This window comes from Nomascus leucogenys, chromosome 15 (assembly GCF_006542625.1).
Source record: "Nomascus leucogenys isolate Asia chromosome 15, Asia_NLE_v1, whole genome shotgun sequence".
Lineage (NCBI taxonomy): Eukaryota > Metazoa > Chordata > Mammalia > Primates > Hylobatidae > Nomascus > Nomascus leucogenys.
In genome coordinates, this window is record NC_044395.1 from 88,264,029 (window position 1) to 88,283,770 (window position 19,742).

The window sequence follows — 19,742 nt, forward strand, 5'->3', positions numbered from 1 at the left end:
CTTTTTTTTTCCATTTGTGTTATCCTCTGTGTGCCTGTTATTCATTCAGCTTCAAATTTTTTTTCTTTCTAAAACTCCATTCAATATGTATGTCATATCAAGTAGATTATCAACCATATTTTCCCCACAAGACATCTCTCCCAGAGCCCTCAATTCTGCTACTGCAGTTGGGAACGAATATCCTCTAAGGCTGCTACAGAGATGTCATCCTGAAACTTCTCTTATCACTACTCTGAATTTCCTTCACTTCTTTTTTTCTTATCCCATTTTTTGGATTCTTTGATTATACTCTCATTCTGCAGGACAGCATCCTTCAGTAGCTTCCTGAAAAAGGACATATGGGAGGTCAACTTTTTGAAATCTTGCATGTCTAAATAGATTTTTCTTCCAGTTTTACTTGAGTATAATTCTATGTTGTAAATAATTTTCTCTTGGAATTTTGAAGACATCGCATATTTGTATTTTAGCTTTTACTCCCCTAGAGAAGTCTTATGCTATCCTCAACCCAACTCTTTGTATGTGGCTTGTTCCCGTTGTCTCACTCTCACCACTTCTGAAGATTCTAGAATCTTATTTTTAGTCTGCAATGTAAAGGAATTTCATAAGGATGTGCCTTGGTGTGCATCCTTTTAAATTCAGAGTATTGACCAACAGATGGATCCTTTCCATACATAAGCTCAGGCTTTATACTTGACCCTCAGTGGCAAGCAGTGTAACTGGCCACTCTCTTCCTGAAACACTCCTGTATTTGGCTTGGCTAATGTCTCACTCTTCTAGTTTTCCTCCCAGCTCTCTGCCGACTCCAGCCTCCTTCGATACTAGTATTCTAAATGATGATTCTGGGCTCTCTGGTTTGTTTTGTCTTAGAAGTATTTTCCTAAGCTTTAATTATCATCAATATGCCTTAAATGGCTTTAAATACCATCAATATGGTCTTTCCTCTCAAGGCTTTAAATACCATCTATATGCCAAGTATGCTCAAACACATCTCTAGCAAACTTCTCAGCTCCAGATAATATATGCAATAACCTACTTGACACCTCACCTTTCAAACTTAACATGTCTCAAACTAAACCTTGATCTTTCATTTTAGTTCAGTGACCCCCCTTTTTAGCACCCAGTTGTAGGGTCCAAAGTTAAGAATCATCTTTAGCTCCTCTCTTTCCCTTATTGTCATATGTGAGCCCATCTAATCCTGTCACTTCTACCTGTAGTACATCTCTTGAATCCACCTTTTTCTCTCAATCTCCACGGTCACTTATCATCACTGCTTTCCTGGTATATACAATATCCTCCCAATTAATCTCTTCACATTTTTTTCTCCAACTCACCTCTTCTCAAAACAATAGTTTGAGTGATCAAGTTTTAAGATGCAAATCTAATCACTTTAGTTTTCTGGTTAAAACTCCTCAGTAGTTTCAGAATGCATCTAGAATAAAATCCGATATTCTTCAGGTATGTAGAGGCCCAAATGACCTGCCTGGTGCCTCCCTCTCCTTTCCCCTGCACTGCTCTCCCTGTTCTCCTTTCACTCAGTCACAGTGGTTTTGGTCAGTGTGTTAAATGTGCCAGGCTTTTTCCAGCTCAGGTCCTTTCCCTGGAATGTTTCCATCTCTTTTTTCATATGGCTCTTACCGCTTAGGATCCAGCATAAAGTCACCTTCCAGAAAGGATTTTTCTGATCACCACAGTATAAACAAGGGCCCTTGTTCAATCCTTCACTCTTTTTCTTTTGTAATACCTACCAGAATTTTGTAGCATTTGTGTAATGTATTTGTTTCCTATTTTACTCTTCCACTAGACTGTAGCTTCCACAAAGGCAAGAACTGTGTCTGTTTGGTTTACCACTATCCCCAGAACCTAGCATGGAGACTCATCTACTGAAGGAATGATTATTCACTTGGAATTTTAGTGACCTGATTCCAGGTCTGGCTCCTCCACTTTACTAATCGTACAAATTTGGGCGACTTACCTTTCACATCCTTAGTTCGCCTGACTGTAAAATGAGGATGACAGCATGTATTTTATATGGCTGTTGTGAGAAATTAAAGGAGAATTTCATGAGAGGAAGTTTGCACAGTGCCTGGCATGTATTAAGTGCTCAGTGATTTTAAATAGTAATAGTGATAGTGAAAGCCCATAATTTGAGATCCAAGAGTGAGAGAAGTGGGATAAAAAGTCAAATAAAGAATCTTGATAATTTCAACATCAAGTGACATAGACCTGTATTTATGTTTGTAATGACAATCTTATATACTTGGCTATCCCACCATCTGTGTTCTACAAGTGGATGAATATAGAAGATATTGTTGTCTACTCAAAAATTCATTTCTTCTCTTTTTCTCTTACTGATAGAACATCTCCTCCCTCTTTCCCCACCCAGAGATCCATTCCCTCCTCCACAAGTCATATGCCTCAATGGCAGTTGCCCCCACTCCCAGCTCAACTGGATTCAGACTAGTCAAACCAGTCATGGGGTGTCCCACTTCCCCCAGCAGCGATTGATTTTGTAGTGGACACAAAACTTAGTTCCTGTCAAAGAGATGAGCAAGGAGCTCTTCTGGGGGTTGGTATGGGGCTTGGGAAAATATTTTTCATTTTAAGAAGCATGAGAAGAAACCATTCCTCTCCTGCGTCTGGATCCTGGCCATGGCATCTGAAACTACACAAGTATCTTGTGACTAAATGGGGAATCAGCCCTAGAAAGAAGCTGTTGCAGAGCAGCAAACTGGGAGGAGGAAAGGTCTTTGACGACACAGTGGAACTGCTGTTGTACCATGCCTAAGACTCATCTCCTGCTCCTGGCTGTAGGAGGGAATTTCCTCTAATATTTAGGTCTAAGTCAGGGCATAATGTTACATGTAGCCCAAAGCATCACAATTATGACCTGGGGAAGGGCATTAGCTCTTTATCGAACACTGTATGGTCTGAGGGCCACAGGACCTCTGACTGCCCTTCTAACTTTGAGATAACATAATGACATTTAGTCATTTATTAGACAAAAGTTACTCAAAGGGATGAGGAGGAGGGAGTTTGAAAACACTTGCCAGTAAACAGAACTCCACATTTCAGTTTTTGTAAGTGGTTGGGGTGATGTAAACTCACCACTCCCAGCTGCAGGACTGTGCCACAATGGCTTCAGTGAATAGGCTCTTGTTTCCACAACATTATTCTTCCACAGCCTTGCCAGATGGAAAACATCATGTGTTTTTCCTCTGGAGATAGGGGATCAATTCATTTTCCAAGTGTATCAAAAGAACATTCACTGCTCTCTTTGACCCTGTTTTAGATAATTTCTTCTATCTACCCCAGAATTCAGAGACACTAAAAGGGAAGTAGTAGGTTTCTCAGGCCCCCCCTGAAAAGGAAACAGGCAAAGGTCTGATTGACCCATCAGGCCAGAGGGCACTGGTATTAGGGGAGCTCTGAAGATTTTGTGGTCCAACAGGCATGGCATTCATGCAGTTTCTTGCTGTATACCTGGGCCTGTATTAGACCTGAGGAATATTGGAGAAAAGTTAGTGGCATTGCATTTTATGTCAAGCTAGTTTCCAAAGTTAACACCTAAGGCAAAATTGCATGTGGTCAAAAGTGTTCTCAAAAGAATCCTTAAATAATTGAGTAAAACAATGCACATAGTTTGCTGTGGACAATCCTGCGTATGTATGTATATGTCTTTATAAATGTATAATGTATTTGGTAATGTGCAGTAGCATGTAATAAAGACATCCGTGAATGAAAAATATATATCTTGGTTAGAATAAAAATTACCAAGGCAAGGTGCCCAGACTATGAAAGGCCAGAGGGAACTGAGACTACAAAGGGAACAGCAGTTTCATGTCTCCCATCTGGGGCTCAAAGGGCTATTCCTTTCTTAAATGAAGCCCATATAGTTAAGCTTATATGCAGTTTCTTCATTGGAGGGTTATGGTTTAAAGTCTCTTTAGTTTCTTAAAGAATAGAAACTAAGAGAGAGACCAGAGGTCTGGGATGGATTTACATATCCAACACCAGGAGGCTGTGTGTGTTTGTGCTAGAGATTCACACACCTGCCCAGGTGTTCCAGTGCAAGGAAGTTGGTGATTGTTATCCCAGAAAAATCAATAGGTGAATTGTAAAATTATTAATTGAATAATCTGCTGCCAAATCAGATCTGAAATGTACTGGGAAATACCGAAGGCTTAAGAAAAAGTCATTCCTTCAATGCCTTCTTTCTTTCCTCTTTCTCTGCCCGCTTCAGAGAGTTATTATAAAAATTTGATCTTTGCAAATGTTTGTTGTGAATTTCACAGTATAGTAATTTTGTATTGTTTTAAGAGGCAGGGAGAACTGGTTCTTAGGTCATGGAATCATCTACATAGGTGGTGAAGAGTTGTGAATATAAGCTTTGCACATGGCCCCTGAAAGAGCCTGGAGATTGCCTGGGTTTGGGGTGAAGGTGGCTAAAAATCTGTTGCAGTCAGAAGCCCCAGATTTTCATGGATCAGGGTAATGAATGCTGGAACTCTTATAAAAGGCATTATAGGTGGAGGAGAGGAGCCTAAATTTGATGGAGAGCCCAGTATTGCTAAGGAATTTACCTTGGATGGACCCAATCAAAGTGAAGAAAGGGGCCCTACTTGCTCAATGACTCTAATTTCTGGGATCTAACTAATGATCAAGAAAATGTCTTAAGAAGTTCTAAACTAGACTCTTTCCTCTCCTTACTCCACTGAAATTCTGATAGGATTAGGAGCGAGAAGAAACTTAGAGTCTATTGTCTTTCATGCATTTCTGACATTCAAACAGGGCAATAGATCATATGTCATTTAGCGCCATTTTTCAGTTTTTGGACTTGTGTTTCTTTTCTGTCTCCAATTTGTTCAAGAAGAATTGGAGGGCAAAGTTTATCAAATGGACTGCTCTGGGGCTTCCTCCAACCTTTTGCCTCACCTAGCACCCTATGGGCGACTCAAGAGCCTCTAGCGCAGGTCCCCACACATCTTCTCTTGCTTCCTGCTGTCTATTCACCAGCTGCCAGAGCCCTCTTTACAAAACATGTACCACAGCACTGCCCAGCAAAACCATAATGCGAGGCACATGTGTAAGTTTAAGTGTTCTAACAGTTACATTAGTAAAAGTAAAAAGAAATGTGGAAAATTCATTTTAATAATATCTTTTCTACAACCCATTAATATATCCACAATATTATCATTGCAATATGTAATCAATACAAAAATTAACGAGATTTTTGCATTCTGTTTTTTTATACGGTCTTTGAAATCCAGTATGTATCTACACTTACAACACACCTCAATGAGTTCCAGGCACATTTCAAGTGTTTGATAGCCACATGTGTCCAGTGGCTACCATAATGGACAGTACAGATGCAACTGACGGTCCTTGCTCAAAACCCCTTGTTTTCTGTTGCAGGATCTTCCTCATCTAGTGTGTATTTTTTATGCATGTAAGTTCTTGAAGCCAGGGCTTTGGGGGTATATCTCCAGCATCTAAAATAGTAGTTCACATGTATTAGTGACACAACAAATATTTGCTGAAACAGCTAATTCTTGAATGGGGGTGCATTTTATCTAGGAATGAAAGAACGTAGAACATGGTCTAGAAAGATATACACCAAAATTACAACCATGATTACTTGGAATGATGGGTTGGAGGGAGTGATCATAAGAAATTTCATTTGTATGTGTTATGTTTTCGCTTTTCACATACGTTTTCATTTTTATATGTGTTTCGATATTACTTGTATAATGAAAAATAAAAATATTTTAAATATAAAAAAGAAGATAGTGACTATTTATAAACAGAAAAACTGGTGGCAAAGATCAGGAAGAATTAAAAAAGAAAAGAATCAGGCTATGATGTTAGTTTCTGATTGCTGCTCTAACAAATTACTACAAACTTAGTGGCTTACAAAAACAAAATTTATCTTACAGTTCTGAAGATTGGAAATCTGAAATGGGTCTCAAAGGCCTAAAATCAAGATGGCAGCAGAGCTACGGTCTTTCTGGAGGCTCTAAGTGAAAATCCATTTTATCTTTTTTTTTTTTTTTTGCCTTTTCTGGCTTCTAGAGACTGCCCACATGCCTTGGCTCATAGTTTCCATCCACCTTCACAGCCAGCAATCACATCACACTGACGTCTGCTTCTGTCATCATGTCTCCTTCTCTGACTCTTACCTCCCTCTTTCACATATAAGGACCCTCATGATTGCATCCAGCCTGCTTGGATAATCCAAGATCGCTGCCTCATCTTAAGAACCCTAGCTTGATTACATCTACAAAGTCTCTTTGCCCTGTAAGGTCACATATTCACAAGTTCTGGAGATCAGGATGTGGACATATTTGGGGGTCAGTATTCTGCCTACGAGGGTCACCTTATCATATTCAATTGACTGGCTGCCTGTGACATGGAGTTAAGTGTGTGCTTTGGAATCCCCCGTCTGTGAGTCACTAAATGAAGCCCTTGCAGCTACTCCTGGTCGTGGAACCCTGGCCCACTCTCCAAATTGATTATTTTCGGAAATCAGAAGAGACTGATCTTGGAATTCCTGAAATTTTTACCTGTTATTTATCCTCTTTTTGTGAAAAGTGGTTGTTCCCTGAACTTGTGGTGTTACCCATCTTGAAGACGGCCCCCAGTGATTCCCATCTCCTGGAATTCATGTCCTACATAATCCTCTCCCCTTGAGGGGAGGATAAATTTATCCACTTCCTTCTAATGAGTAGAATACGGCAGAAGCCATGGATGTTATCCCCAATATTGGCTTATAAAAGACTGTGGCTTCAGTTTTGGGTGTCTTCTCTGTCTGTCTCTCTCTCTTGCTCTGACAGAAGTCAGCTTCTAAGTTGTGAGCTGCCCTATGGAGAGTCTCTTGAGCCAAGGAACTAATATTGCTGGTGAACAGCTGGGAAGCACCCTAGGCCTGCCAACAGTCAGTTGAGTGAGCTTAGATCACACCCCAGAGTAGCTGTGAGATGACTGCAGCCCTGGTTGACCCACTGACTGTAGCCTTGTGAGACCCTGAACCAGGGACACCCAGCCAAGCTGTGCAAATAGCTGCAGGATAATAGAGGCTGCAAGATAAGGGGAGAAAAAAATGTGTTTTTTAAGCCCTTAAGTTTTGGGATAATTTGTTACACAGCAATAGATAACCAATACAGATTTCTTCCGTTCTTCCTACCTACCTTCTTTCCTTTTCCTTTCTTTCTGTCCTTCCTTTTTCTTTCTTCCCTTCCTTCCTTCATTCCTTCCCTTCCTTCCTTTTCCTTCTCCTTCCTTCCTTCTTTCCTTCCTTCCTTCCCTCCTTCCTTCCTTCCCTCCCTCCCTCCTTCCTTCCTTCCTTCCTTCCTTCCTTCCTTTCCTTTCCTTTCCTTCCTTCCCTCCCTCTTTCTTCCTTCCTTCCTTTCCTTTCCTTTCCTTCCTTCCTTCCCTCCCTCCCTCTTTCTTCCTTCCTTCCTTCTCCCTCCCTCCCTCCCCCATCTTTCTTCCTTCCTTCCTTCTTCCTCCCTCCCTCCCTCCTTCCTCCCTTCCTTCCCTTCCCCTCCCTTCCCCTCCCTCCCCTCTCCTTCCCTTCCCTTCCTTCCTTCCTTGCTTCCTTCCTTCCTTCCATCCATCCTTCCTTCCTTTCTTCCCTCCTTCCTCATCTAGCCTGATCAGATCAGACTAGATTATCTGGCCTGAAAAAGGCCAAATAATAAATATTTCAGGCTTTGCAGGACACATATAATCTCAGTCTCATACTCTTTTTTCCCCACTCCCCCTCCTCGGTCTCATATTCTTTAATATTGTTTGCCAACCCAAGGAACCCTGGTATTCTGTTTCAGAAGCAGTTTCATCAAGTCTGCCTCCTTCAGTAACTCTTCTGCTCAAACCCTTTCATGGCTTCCCAGATCTTTAGGAATAAAAGAAAAAGTGCTGATGATGGTCTGCAAAGTCCTGCACATTTACTGTGCACATCCTCCTACCACATGGCTGCTCACCCTCCTCTAGCCTCACTGGCCTTCTTGATGGACCCCGTATGGGTAGCCCGCTCCAGCCTCAAGATATTTATTTAAGTTTTTTTTAAAGAAAAAAACAGACAGGGTACTGTTCTGTTGACAAGGCTGGAGTGCAGTGCCATGATCATGGTTCACTGCAGCCTCAACCTCCCAGGTTCAAGCAATTCTCAAGCCTCAGCCTCCCAAAGTGCTGAGATTACACATGTGAGCCACCATACCCAGCCAAGATGTTTATGCCTGATGTTCCCTTTGCCTGCAATGCTTTTCCTCCAGAAATCCATATGGCTTCTTTCTTCACCTCCTGTCTTTCTTGACTATCCTGTTTAAAATTGCATTCTTACTTGCCAAAAACCTCGTACTGCTTCTCCTCTTTCTTTTCTCATCTTATATATTAAATATATTTGTGTTGTTTATTATCTACCTTCCACTATCAGATTTTACACTTCATGAGGCCAGGATATTTTTGTTGATCTGTTTTTCTCATTGCTGTAGGCCCAGTACTTATAAAAGTACATAGAGCTTAGTAGATAATAAGTGTTTGTTGAGTGAATGATATTTTGAAAAGAGCACTAGTCTGAGTTTGAGGAGTCCTAGCTTCTTATTTGACTATGTCAAGACAACCTATGTGGCTTTAAGCAAGTATAAACTATTAAGGAGAAATGATAATAAATAGATGTTATAATTGACTGAGCACTAATTTCATATCAGGTATTGTGCTAAGTAATTCAGAAGCATACCTCATTTAATCCTCACAGCAGGTACTATTACTGGCTTTCTTTTATGGATGAGGTTTATCGAGGCTGAATTTCATCATCTGCAAAATGAAAAGGTTGTGGCCAAATAATCCCAAGCTCTCTTCCCCCTCATAAGTTCTAAGATAATGATGTCTTTCTATTTGAAAAGACTCATTTGTTTACCTAAAACTCAAAGAAAGCAAGTGAAGTCTCAAAGCTCCATCATACATTTGAACCTCAATCCTACTTTCAGATAAACTACCTTTTACTTCTTTTCATTCTCATCTCAGTGTGCCGGATCTGTGGGAGGAGTCTATGGAAATGAACGATCCTGTAGTATACACCTTCCACTTGAAAATAACTTCAAACACTAATACACAAGGTATGAGGTTAAATTCTTGCATTTTAAAGGAAAATTCATGATCAATTATTTTTATGGTACCTGAAAATGTTAAATATTCATTACTGGTTTTCTATTAGTAATGGAATTCAGAGCTGTTGTCATTGAATGTTCTTTTCCTGTAGCCTAATAGTCTTTCTATAACAACTTGTCTCAGGAAAATTGGATTATGGAAAAGCTTTATGAGACTCCATGCTTACATCTCAAATCACACACCTGAGGGCTGGAAAGGACCAGAGTGATAACCTGAGGCAACCCTGTGATTCTGCAGAACAGGGGAACGATGGCTCAGAGAAGGTAAGCCATTTACGGAAGCACACACACCTAAGTGGCAGAGTTGGAAACTTGAACACCGATTTATTTTATGCCAAAACCAATGTCTTTTCCATTTTATCACGATTCTTCACTGTGACCTTGAAGGCAGGTTCCTTCTTAAGATTTTATTTGAAGCAGTTTTTTTTCTCTCTCTCCTACCATAACAAACATGGCAGAAGACACTCATATGCACAGTACATTCTCATGGTGCACTCAGAGTTTGATGAAAAACAATACTTTGCATGAAAGTAAACAAATAGTAGCATAGGGCATTTGCATTACCATAATTGGTAATTGGCATGATTATGCAAAAGAATATAAGAAACAGATTAAGTGAGTTGTAAGCACTTCTCTGAGTTTGAGACATAATAATGAAAATGAGCCTGAGAATAATAGCTTTGACTAAATACTTATTATGTGGCAGGCATTATGGTAGGTGTTTTAAGCTAAGACCCAGATGCAGGAAAGTACATATAGTGGTTTCCTGGATTCAAATCCTGTCTGGCATTTGCTAGGTGTTAAACTTGGACAAATTATTTAAACCATTGTTCTCCATTTAGTCTCAACTACAAAATAAGGATAACTATAGCACCTACTTCCCAAGATTATTTTAAGGATTAAGCAAGTACAACACTCATTGAGGTTTTACCACTTGCTAGGCTCTGTTCTGAGCCCTCAGCAAGCATTAGCTCCCATTATCCCATTTAATCTTCACTGAAATCTGTCGGGAGACAGCTCTATGAATCCAGAGGTGTTTGTTTTGTTCACTGTAACAGGCACAATTATGCAAAAAGTTATAAGCAGCAATGCCTGGCACATAGTAGAAGCTTAATAAATATTTATTCAATAAATTAATCTCATGAGTTGTATACTCTTTTTTTTTTCTTTTTTTGAGACAGAGTCTCACTCTGTCACCTAGGCTGGAATGCAGTGGCACGATCTTGGCTCACTGCAAGCTCTGCCTCCCGGGTTCACGCTATTCTCCTGCCTCAGCCTCCCGAGTAGCTGGGACCACAGGTGCCTGCCACCATGCCCGGCTAATTTTTTGTATTTTTAGTAGAGACGGGGTTTCACTGTGTTAGCCAGGATGGTCTCAATCTCCTGACCTCGTGATCCGCTCGCCTCGGCCTCCCAAAGTGCTGGGATTACAGGCATGAGCCACCGTACCCAGCCGAGTTGTGTACCCTTTTAATCTTCATTTGGCAAATGAGGAAATCGAGACTTAGTCCTTTTCCTAGGATCGCATGGCTAGGACATGTGATATGATGCCATATTAAAATGTGTGATGGATATGTTTATTACCTTGATTGCGGCAATGGTATTACAGGTGTATCAGTATCTCCAAACTCACCAAATTGTATACAGTAAGCACACACAGATTTTTGGTTAAAAACAGTGTGATAAGGAATGAAATCAAAATGCAATATGTAAACATGAGGCACTAGGGATGACCCTAAATTTGTCCTAATTAATTTATTTAATTATTTCCAATGTGGCTACTCTTACTATTTTAAGCATAAATTACTAGAGACATATCTGATACCTGATTGGGATTGGAATACATCAGTGTATTGGAATAAACCTGGAGGCAATGCAGAGCTACCAAGGCATTAGGTGTGGGGTGATGCATGCAAAGGCATTCAAGGAAGATGAGTGTGGCATGAAAGATTGGAGGGCCAGGGGCTGGTGCAGGGTGGGCTGTACAGCAATGGAATATGTTGGAAAAGCACAGAAACTACCTTAGAGTTGCCCCAAACCATTAGGTAATTCTGTGAGCCCCACCTCCCACCACCGGATCTCACTCACCAGGACACAATGAGTAGGAGGTAACCTAATCAGGGCTGGTAAGTTCCAAGTGGCCTTCAAGTACCCCCCAGCCCAGGTAAGAAAGGCTAGATGGAGGATCTGCCTGACCCTGGGGATACTGATAGGGTCCTTTACAGGGGAAGAGAAAAATTCGATCTGGGATTTACCTGTGACTGTCAGAAGGGATGGTGTGCACTCATGAATAATCCAGAGGGAATTCAGAACCTCAGAGTGTCTGCTCCCCTGCAGTAGGCTAGCTTAGCTGACGGTGGAGCCAGGCTGGTGGTATGACCTGTGGGGTCAATTGACCTTGAGGCATCTTTTCCTGCTTCTCTTTCTCTGTGGTTCAGCCCCACCACAGCAAACACACTGGGAAAGACTGGAGTTGGGGTGCAGAGTGGGTAAGAGGGAGTAGTTTGGAGAGAGAGAAAGAACGAAGAGGAAACCCACTGGACACAGGTATTGCTTGGCCTGAGGACAAGCTGCAGGCTGGTAAGCAAGTCAGGACCAATCATATATCAGCCTCAGTCTCCACTGGCGACAGCAAAATCAGTGTGGCCTCAATGCACGCCTAGTGCTTCCACCAGTGGGAACCAAGTGCAAGTCTGGAAGAAAGGGTGTGAAGAAAAACACGTTGTGAATGAGAAGGATAAGGCTGGCACAGAGGGTAGGCGTCCTTGACTATTATTGGCCACAGTGTTTGCAATTGTACAGGAAAGGCTATGACTACATCTACGGATGTACTGAGGGAATAAATGAAAAAAAGGAAAAGATTCCTGAATTGGTGGTAGTGTTGGGTGTGCTCTAGCCTACAGAAGGCACTACTGTGTAACAAAAAGAGCTGACCCAGAGAGACCTGGGTTCAAATCCCATCTCAGCCAGTTTCCAGTTACGTCACCTATTTGGGCCTTAATTGCATCATCTGTCAAATAAGAATGCTAATAAAATATGATAGCTGATGTTTTGGCACACTGACATATGCCAGAAACATAATATATTAGCTAGTATGATGGATAAAAGTTGTGTGCATAGATTGTCTTTGCAGATTTGAGTCCTAACTCTGTTACTAAATAGTTAAGCAAACCTGGAAAAACTAACTCTTCTGAGCTCTAGTTTTCTTGTTTGTCAAATGGAGATAGTAGCAGTACCTGACTTGGATAGTAAAGGCCCAGTAAATATTCGTTGAATGAATGAGGGTGATTGAAAGGATTCCAGATGATAATGTATATAAAAAGCTAAGCCTAATGCTTGGCACATAATAATCATTCAAAAATATTAGCTATTATTATCAGATAACAGGAGTGAGTGAATGGAATAACATGTAAATTAACAGTGCATTAGCTGTTGCTTACTCAGTGTTAGATTTCCTCCACCTTCCTTCCTTTTCCAGCTCTGGGAATGACTCTTCAAAACCGTCTTATCTAGCCTTGACCTCCATCCAGAAATCTCCACAGCTTAAAATTAGTCAAAATTGTAAGTCAATGTAAAATCAATTTGTCCAATGAATATAAGAAAAAGGGAACTGAGACTGGCACAGTGCCCTAGATGGTAGTGGATTCTTTCCCGAATCTGCATGGCTTCCTTCCTGCAGTGCCACACTGCTCATTGCACCTGGCCATCTAATATACCAGCTATTATGGGAAATCCAGCCTCATGTCCAGGGATCCCAGCCTCCTATGAGAAGATTAAGAGCAGGTACCTGGGTAAACTGATGAACTAATTTTGTGAAGAGATGGCTCACCCTATTCAAAGCCAGTATTTTTTTCTAGATTTTTTTTTCTATTGATTCCTATGGTTACATCCATTTGGCCAACTTATCAGAAATCCTTCTTCCTCCTTTCTGGGTACTCAGCTCCTGTCCATTCAAAGCCTCAGTGAGATCTTACATACCAATTTACTCACTGTTCAGGTGCATCAAGTTACTCAGCAGAACACAGGAACCCTCTTAAGCCCAGGGCACAGCAGCTCAGGTTAAATCAGTAATTTGCAGTGCACAAAACACTCTCACATACTTGGAACTCCACCCCTATCTCTGGCTCCTGGAAGAGGGGCTGGTGTGTCATGGGCACTCCACACACAGTTGCTGAGTGAATGACTGTGTCACGTGATTCCCACTGCTGCTCTGAGACTTTGGTGGGGCAGGTGTTTTTCTGGTCACCCACATCTATAACAAAAAGTGAAGGAGGCTCAGAGGCATAAGTATCTCGAGTCAGGGAGCTGAAAGGCAGCAAAGCTAAGAAGCAGACCTTAATCTTAGTCTCTAAATCCTTCATCTTTCTAAAAACCCCTGCTTAACTCCATGTTTATTTTCCCACTATGTTTGAAGCCCCTCAGTGGCAGTCTGTCTGAGAAGCCCCTGTGTGGAGACAGATGCTTTCTCCAAGTGGAACTCACACTCTGATGTTCTTCATAGTGGCTTCTTGACTCAAGGTGTGGGTTTTGCTTATTTCAGGCTCCATCCCTGCCTCAGCTTCAGATACCAACCTGATCTTTAATTTGCCAATATGGAAGCCTGCCGAGCTCTACTCCTGGCTTCCAGTTCCAGCACCTTCTCTTACCCATGTCTGACTGTGTTAGGAATACCAATCCTTCAGTCAACCCTAGACCCAGTGCTATAGTGTAATTTCTTCATAAAGTCTGCTATAGTCGGCCCTTTGGATTTTATATATATAGCATATATATATGCTATATATATGATATATATATATGCTATATATGATATATATGATATATATGCTATATATGATATATATGTGCGATATGTGATATATATCATATATGATATATGTGATATATGAGATATATATGTGATATATATGATATATATGTGATATATATGATATATATGTGATATATATGATATATATATATATGTGATATATATATATAATGTATATAGATATATATATATAGCATAGGATTTGACAGTGGTTGTCCAAAGTTGGGGTAAGAGAGGATTTCAGTTTCTACTTTATGTGTTTGTGAAATAAAAAAATTTTTTGACAAAGGTTATTACTTTTATAATTGGCAAAAACAAAGATAATTTCATAGAGATTTTTACAAAAAGATTTTTGTCATCAGCTCAGTGAGACATACTGAAAATGCCTCAGCAGACAACCAGAATTCACAAATTGTCTTGAATTGTTTCACCCCATTCACTTGTTCACTTCTTGCTTTGCTCACTGAGTGGTTCCTTCAAGTTACCAAGCTCTAGTTTTGATCTCTCAGCTTGTTTATTTTCATTCTTCTCCCTTTGCTTATACCTCCTTGAGGCCCTAGAACTCCCTTTCTGATCAATGGGCCAATGATCTTTGAAGGTGAACTTCATCAAGTAGGGAAGATCCAGGCATTTAGACCCCAAAGGAAAGACAGTTGGTATATAAAGCTCCCTGCTCTGACTCCACAGGAATTCATATTCTTGCTACACCCTTAGGCATTAGGTTAAATACCCAACAGTTCTCTCGTTGGTTCTTGGTATTTGCCTTATTTTTCCAACTGCATTTTAAATTCCTCAAAGGCAGATATCTTAAGTAATAGTTTTCTTTATCTTACCTAGGAGCTAAATATGTTTTCTATGCCCTGGACCCAGATTCTCTCCCTGGTAAAGGGCGTTTCCCAACAGTATTTTGCAAAAGACATTTCCCAGAACTCTTACTTGCTGAGAATCTCTATCACAGGTTTATATGATAAGTGATTAGGCTCAAACTATTTATTATGGTTTACAAAGTCCTTCATAATTGAGTACAAAACTATGTCACCAAGTTCATCTTGCATCCTGTTTGCTTCTCCTACACATGCAGCCCAGTTTCCAGTCATAATTAATTTCTTCACCATTCCACAAATAAAGCATCACCATCATTAGTAATCATCATTATTCATTATGCTTTTATATGTTGATGACTTTGCCTGTTGTGTATAGAATGTCTTTCCTTCCCCTGCCCAACCTGACAAGCTCTTCTGCTGCCTCCAAGACCCATTTCAGATGACTTCTCTTCCAGAAAAAACCCTCCCTAGTTCCTGAGACCAAGCTAGTCTGTCCCTCCTATGTGCTCCCACAAAGCTTTGTTTAACACTAGTCACCTCAACTATATGATACTCTCTCTCTGACTACCTCAAGGTAAGACTTGGGTCTTATTCCTTTTGGGGCATCCCTAGCAGCACCTTTTACAATATCTGACAGAGTTGGCATTCAATAAATATGTGTTGAATGAATGCATGGGAGAAAGAAGTGTTCTCCAGGTAGTTACCATGATGGATTTGAATGCAGAGTGATGGTGAACAATGAAAGAAAGGAGGGGGGGTCATTTTACTGGAAGTCAAAGGGATTAGCTCTTGCATCATGCAGTGCAGCTGACCGCTCCCAGAAGGGAGATGTCCAAATGTAAGATGCAGTGCAGAACATTAAATATTGAAAGCAAAAGTTAAATATTAAATTTTAATATGCAACATTAATGCCAATAAACAAAACCAGCCAGAGAGGGACACAATTAGGACCAGGCCGTGGCCGAAAAGGAAAGAGTCATGGCTCAGGCTGAAAGCTGACCATGGCCTGGACTTTCCCAGCAGGGCTCATCGGTAATGGTCACACCCATCAAATTTCTCGGGAGGAGAAGTCGAAGGGGGGAAAAAAAAAAACCTTTTATAACCCACAGCCGTAAAACTCAAGTCTTTCCTACAAAACAAAACACAGTAAAGTGTTTTAGGACCGCCAAGGCCTCAGAACTCATGGTACAGTGGAACAAAAATAGAGGCAGCAGAGAGGAAAATATGAGGTTGCTGAACCCTTGGGGCAGGAATCCTATCTTTGCTTGCACTGTGTGGGACTGGGCTTGTGTGCAGCCAAGTTGGGCAGAAAGAAACAACAAGAGTCATAAAAGGAACAAAAATAATGGGCTGCTCCTGTTGATGCCAATGGGTGTTTTGCCTGAATGGAAAACAACCCTGGGAACAGAATATTGAAACTAGTGCTCAAGATCTACACTCATTAGGGCCTAAAGCTTACTCCACCTGGGGATTCAGCAGCACTGTGTCTACTGTGACCGTTCAGGGCCAGGGGCCTTGTAGGATTCAAGCTAGGCCTGAAAGCTCATAAATTGTGTGTTTTCCATCAAAAAGCTAGTCACTTTGGTTGGTAAAACTGTTGATATGGTTTGGCTGTGTTCCCACCCAAATCTCATCTTATCATGGGAGGGACCCTGGAGGAGGTAATTGAATCATGGGGGTGGGTGTTTCCTGTGCTGCTCTCATGATAGTGAATAAGTCACGAGATCTGATGGTTTTATAAAGGGGAGTTTCCCTTGCACAAGTTCTGTCTTGTCTGCTGCCATGTAAGATGTGTCTTTTGACTTCCACCATGATTGTGAGGCCTCCCCAGCCATGTGGAACTGTGAGTACATTAAACCTCTTTTTCTTTACAAATTACTCAGTCTCAGGTATGTCTTTATCAGCAATGTGAAAACTGACTAATACAACTGTCATTAGGCAAGGCGCTGGGTTAGACATCAGAAAGGTTTGGGTAACTTATTCCTGCACCTGTATTCAAATCTTGCTTGATCATCTTAGTTTATGACAAGTTCTTATTCTAAAAATGAAAGCTAGACCACAGGACCAGATCAGATTCTTTCAGGAAAACTGCAGTGAGGTATTAGGAATCAAAATCCATGACCATGGAAAGGAAATAATTTCAGGGCATTGGCCTTCAGGGTCAGGATGACACAGAAGACTATTTGTCTTGCTTTAAGCTTCAGAGAAGAGGGGAGAAATGAAGAATTCTGGGAGTAAGATCCCCATCATAGCAAAGGTCTCACATAACCAGTCCCTAGGTTACAGGAAATTTAAGAGGTCACTGGATGCAAAGCCCCTACCCCAGGCCATGCTGTCACCTAATCTGGGAAAGACACAAAAGTGCGCAGGACATCAAGACAGAGGAAGTGCTCCAACAAACAAGTCTCCCATTCCCTGAGAACTCTTAAAATTTCCAGGGGAAATATGGATGTGATGATAAAGGAACGAGGGCAATTTAGCTGGAAGCATAATCTTCACAAGAAATTAGCAAGCATAAGGGGGAAAATGAGCATGGATTGGTGGTTTAATTTTAACCATATGGAAGGATTAACTGATCGGTACTATCAAGTAACCATATCAAGTGAAAGTCAATCAGGAGACAGCTTGGGGGAAAATTAGGTTTTCTTGAAGGAAACAAGGTATGAAAGTGGATGCTGAAGCCAAGAATCACAGAGTCCATATTATGTGATGTTTTCTTTCTTCAAGTTCTCTTTGTTTTTTATGATATATTTTGGTTACTTTTCCTTCTTTCACATCTATTTGAGCATTTTTATCTGGACTGTTGCCTCTTTCTCCCCACTTTTGTCCAGCTCAACACAGTTACATGATGCTGACGAAGGTTAGCCTTAGAAGTTAGGGTAGCCTGCTGAGTTTCAGAAGAGAAAGATAAATTTTAATACGGGTAAACGTTGCTATTCTTGAGGTATACAACCTCACCTGTGTCTACACCTGGGGTGAATATAATTGGCTCCTCTGGTAGAATATTGCCTCTCATACAAATAATATTGAGTGCATTTTACAGGAAAAAAAATAGAAGTTATAGTTTGCTATTAGCAATACCAAATTATTCTTAATGCCTCACAAAATACAGAGAAAAGATTAATGAGCCAGACGGTCAGGAATAGAGCCCAGCTTTCGCACTGACTCACTGGATGACTCTGAGCTGAGTTACTCAACATTACTGAGCTTCAGTTTCCATGCCTGGAATATTCAGGATGAGACCAGATAAGTTGTTTTCAGACTATAACCCAAGGTTCCCTGATGGTTCAGGGAGAGGGGAGGCAGAGTCCACCACAAAAGCAAAGGCAAATTTGAACATTAGCTGCTTCAGCCACAGTAGCTTCATTTCAATAACATTATTTATATATTGGAGTTTTGCACAATGGTTTATGTTTAAAAATGGATTCATGCTTTAAAAAAATTGGAAGCTCATTGGACTATAACAGATGATCACTGACACTTAACAATGTTGCCCCTTTCTGCCTCCTTTTACATAATTCGAGAATCTGCCTTTCTGAATATGAAGGAATTCTAGGGATCACTTAGGTAACTTCCTTTCTTTGACATGTAAGGAAACTGAGGACCAGAAGCAGAAGAGACCCGCCCAGGACCTCATGCCAAGTTGGTGACTGAGCAAGTTTAGTCTTTTGACTATTACAGGTCAATTTCTTCCTCTACCAAATCAGTGATGGTGAAACAGTATATTAGTTTGTTAGGGCTGCCATAACTGATACCATAGACTGGGTGGCTTAAACAACAAAAGTTTGTGTCCTTACAGTTCTGGAGGCTAGAAGTACAAGATCAAGGTGCTGGCAGGGTTGGTTTCATTCTGAGATTTCTCTCTTTGGCTTGTCATCTCCTCCTCACCACCCTTTTCTCCCCCCATAGTCTTTCCTCTGTGAGTGTCTGTACTCTAATTGCCTCTTCTTCTAAGGACACCAGTTATATTTGATTAGGGCCCATCCATAAAAGCCCATTTAATCTTAATTACCTCTTTAGAGGCCCTATCTCCAAATACAGCCTCATTCTGAAAAAACTGTGGGTTAGGACTTTAACACACAAATTTTGGGGGCGTGACGGGAACACACAATCACAATGCAGCCCTTAATACCTGGCGATTGTAGAGACCATCTAGAGAGTTCTTTTTTTTCTTTGTTTTAATACATTTGAAATAGTAACATACGCACTTGTTCAAAAGAAGTGCAAGCAGTTCAGAATGGTATACAGTGAATAATCACACTAGCTTTCCAGTTTCTTTTACCTGGAACAACTACTGTTACTATTTCTTGTGCATCTTTCCAGAAATAGTTTATTTAAACCTACAGTATATGAATGTCTCCCTAGTAAATACTGAAGAGATCTAAAACAAAAACTTTCCTCTGGCTTAATTCCAGATTAATTAAATTAGAATCTTAGAGTTGGGGGGGGCCAAGTGTCTGCAATGATAGGGTAGATTTGGAAAACTGCTCTAGACCGTGGCTACTCAGAGACTGGGATCTGAGACCCGGCAGCCTCTGCAGCACCTAGGAGGTTGTTAGAAATGCAGAATCTCAGCCCCCACCCCAGAACTACTGATTGGAATCTGCACTTTAATAAGATGTTCGCTTAGGTAATTTGAATGTAGACAAAGTTTGAGAAGCTAGGGAACTTACCTTTTTGCTGGAATTTCCACTGGGCCTTCTAGTCAGTGGGGGATTACATGGAGCAGGCCGAGCCAGAGGAGAGGAGAATGTGCTGATGCCTCTATGGGCAGAAGACAGGCTTGCATGGTAGCCTGTCTCTTGGGCCAACAAATCATCTGATTTCATGTCCCCCATGAAGATGGGGAAGGGACAGCCTCAAGAACTGCCTTGCCATACCTTTCTTTTGCAAATTCTCAAGCCCCAGTTTGGGACGGCAGTACCTGAAAAGCCTACTTCAGGTGAT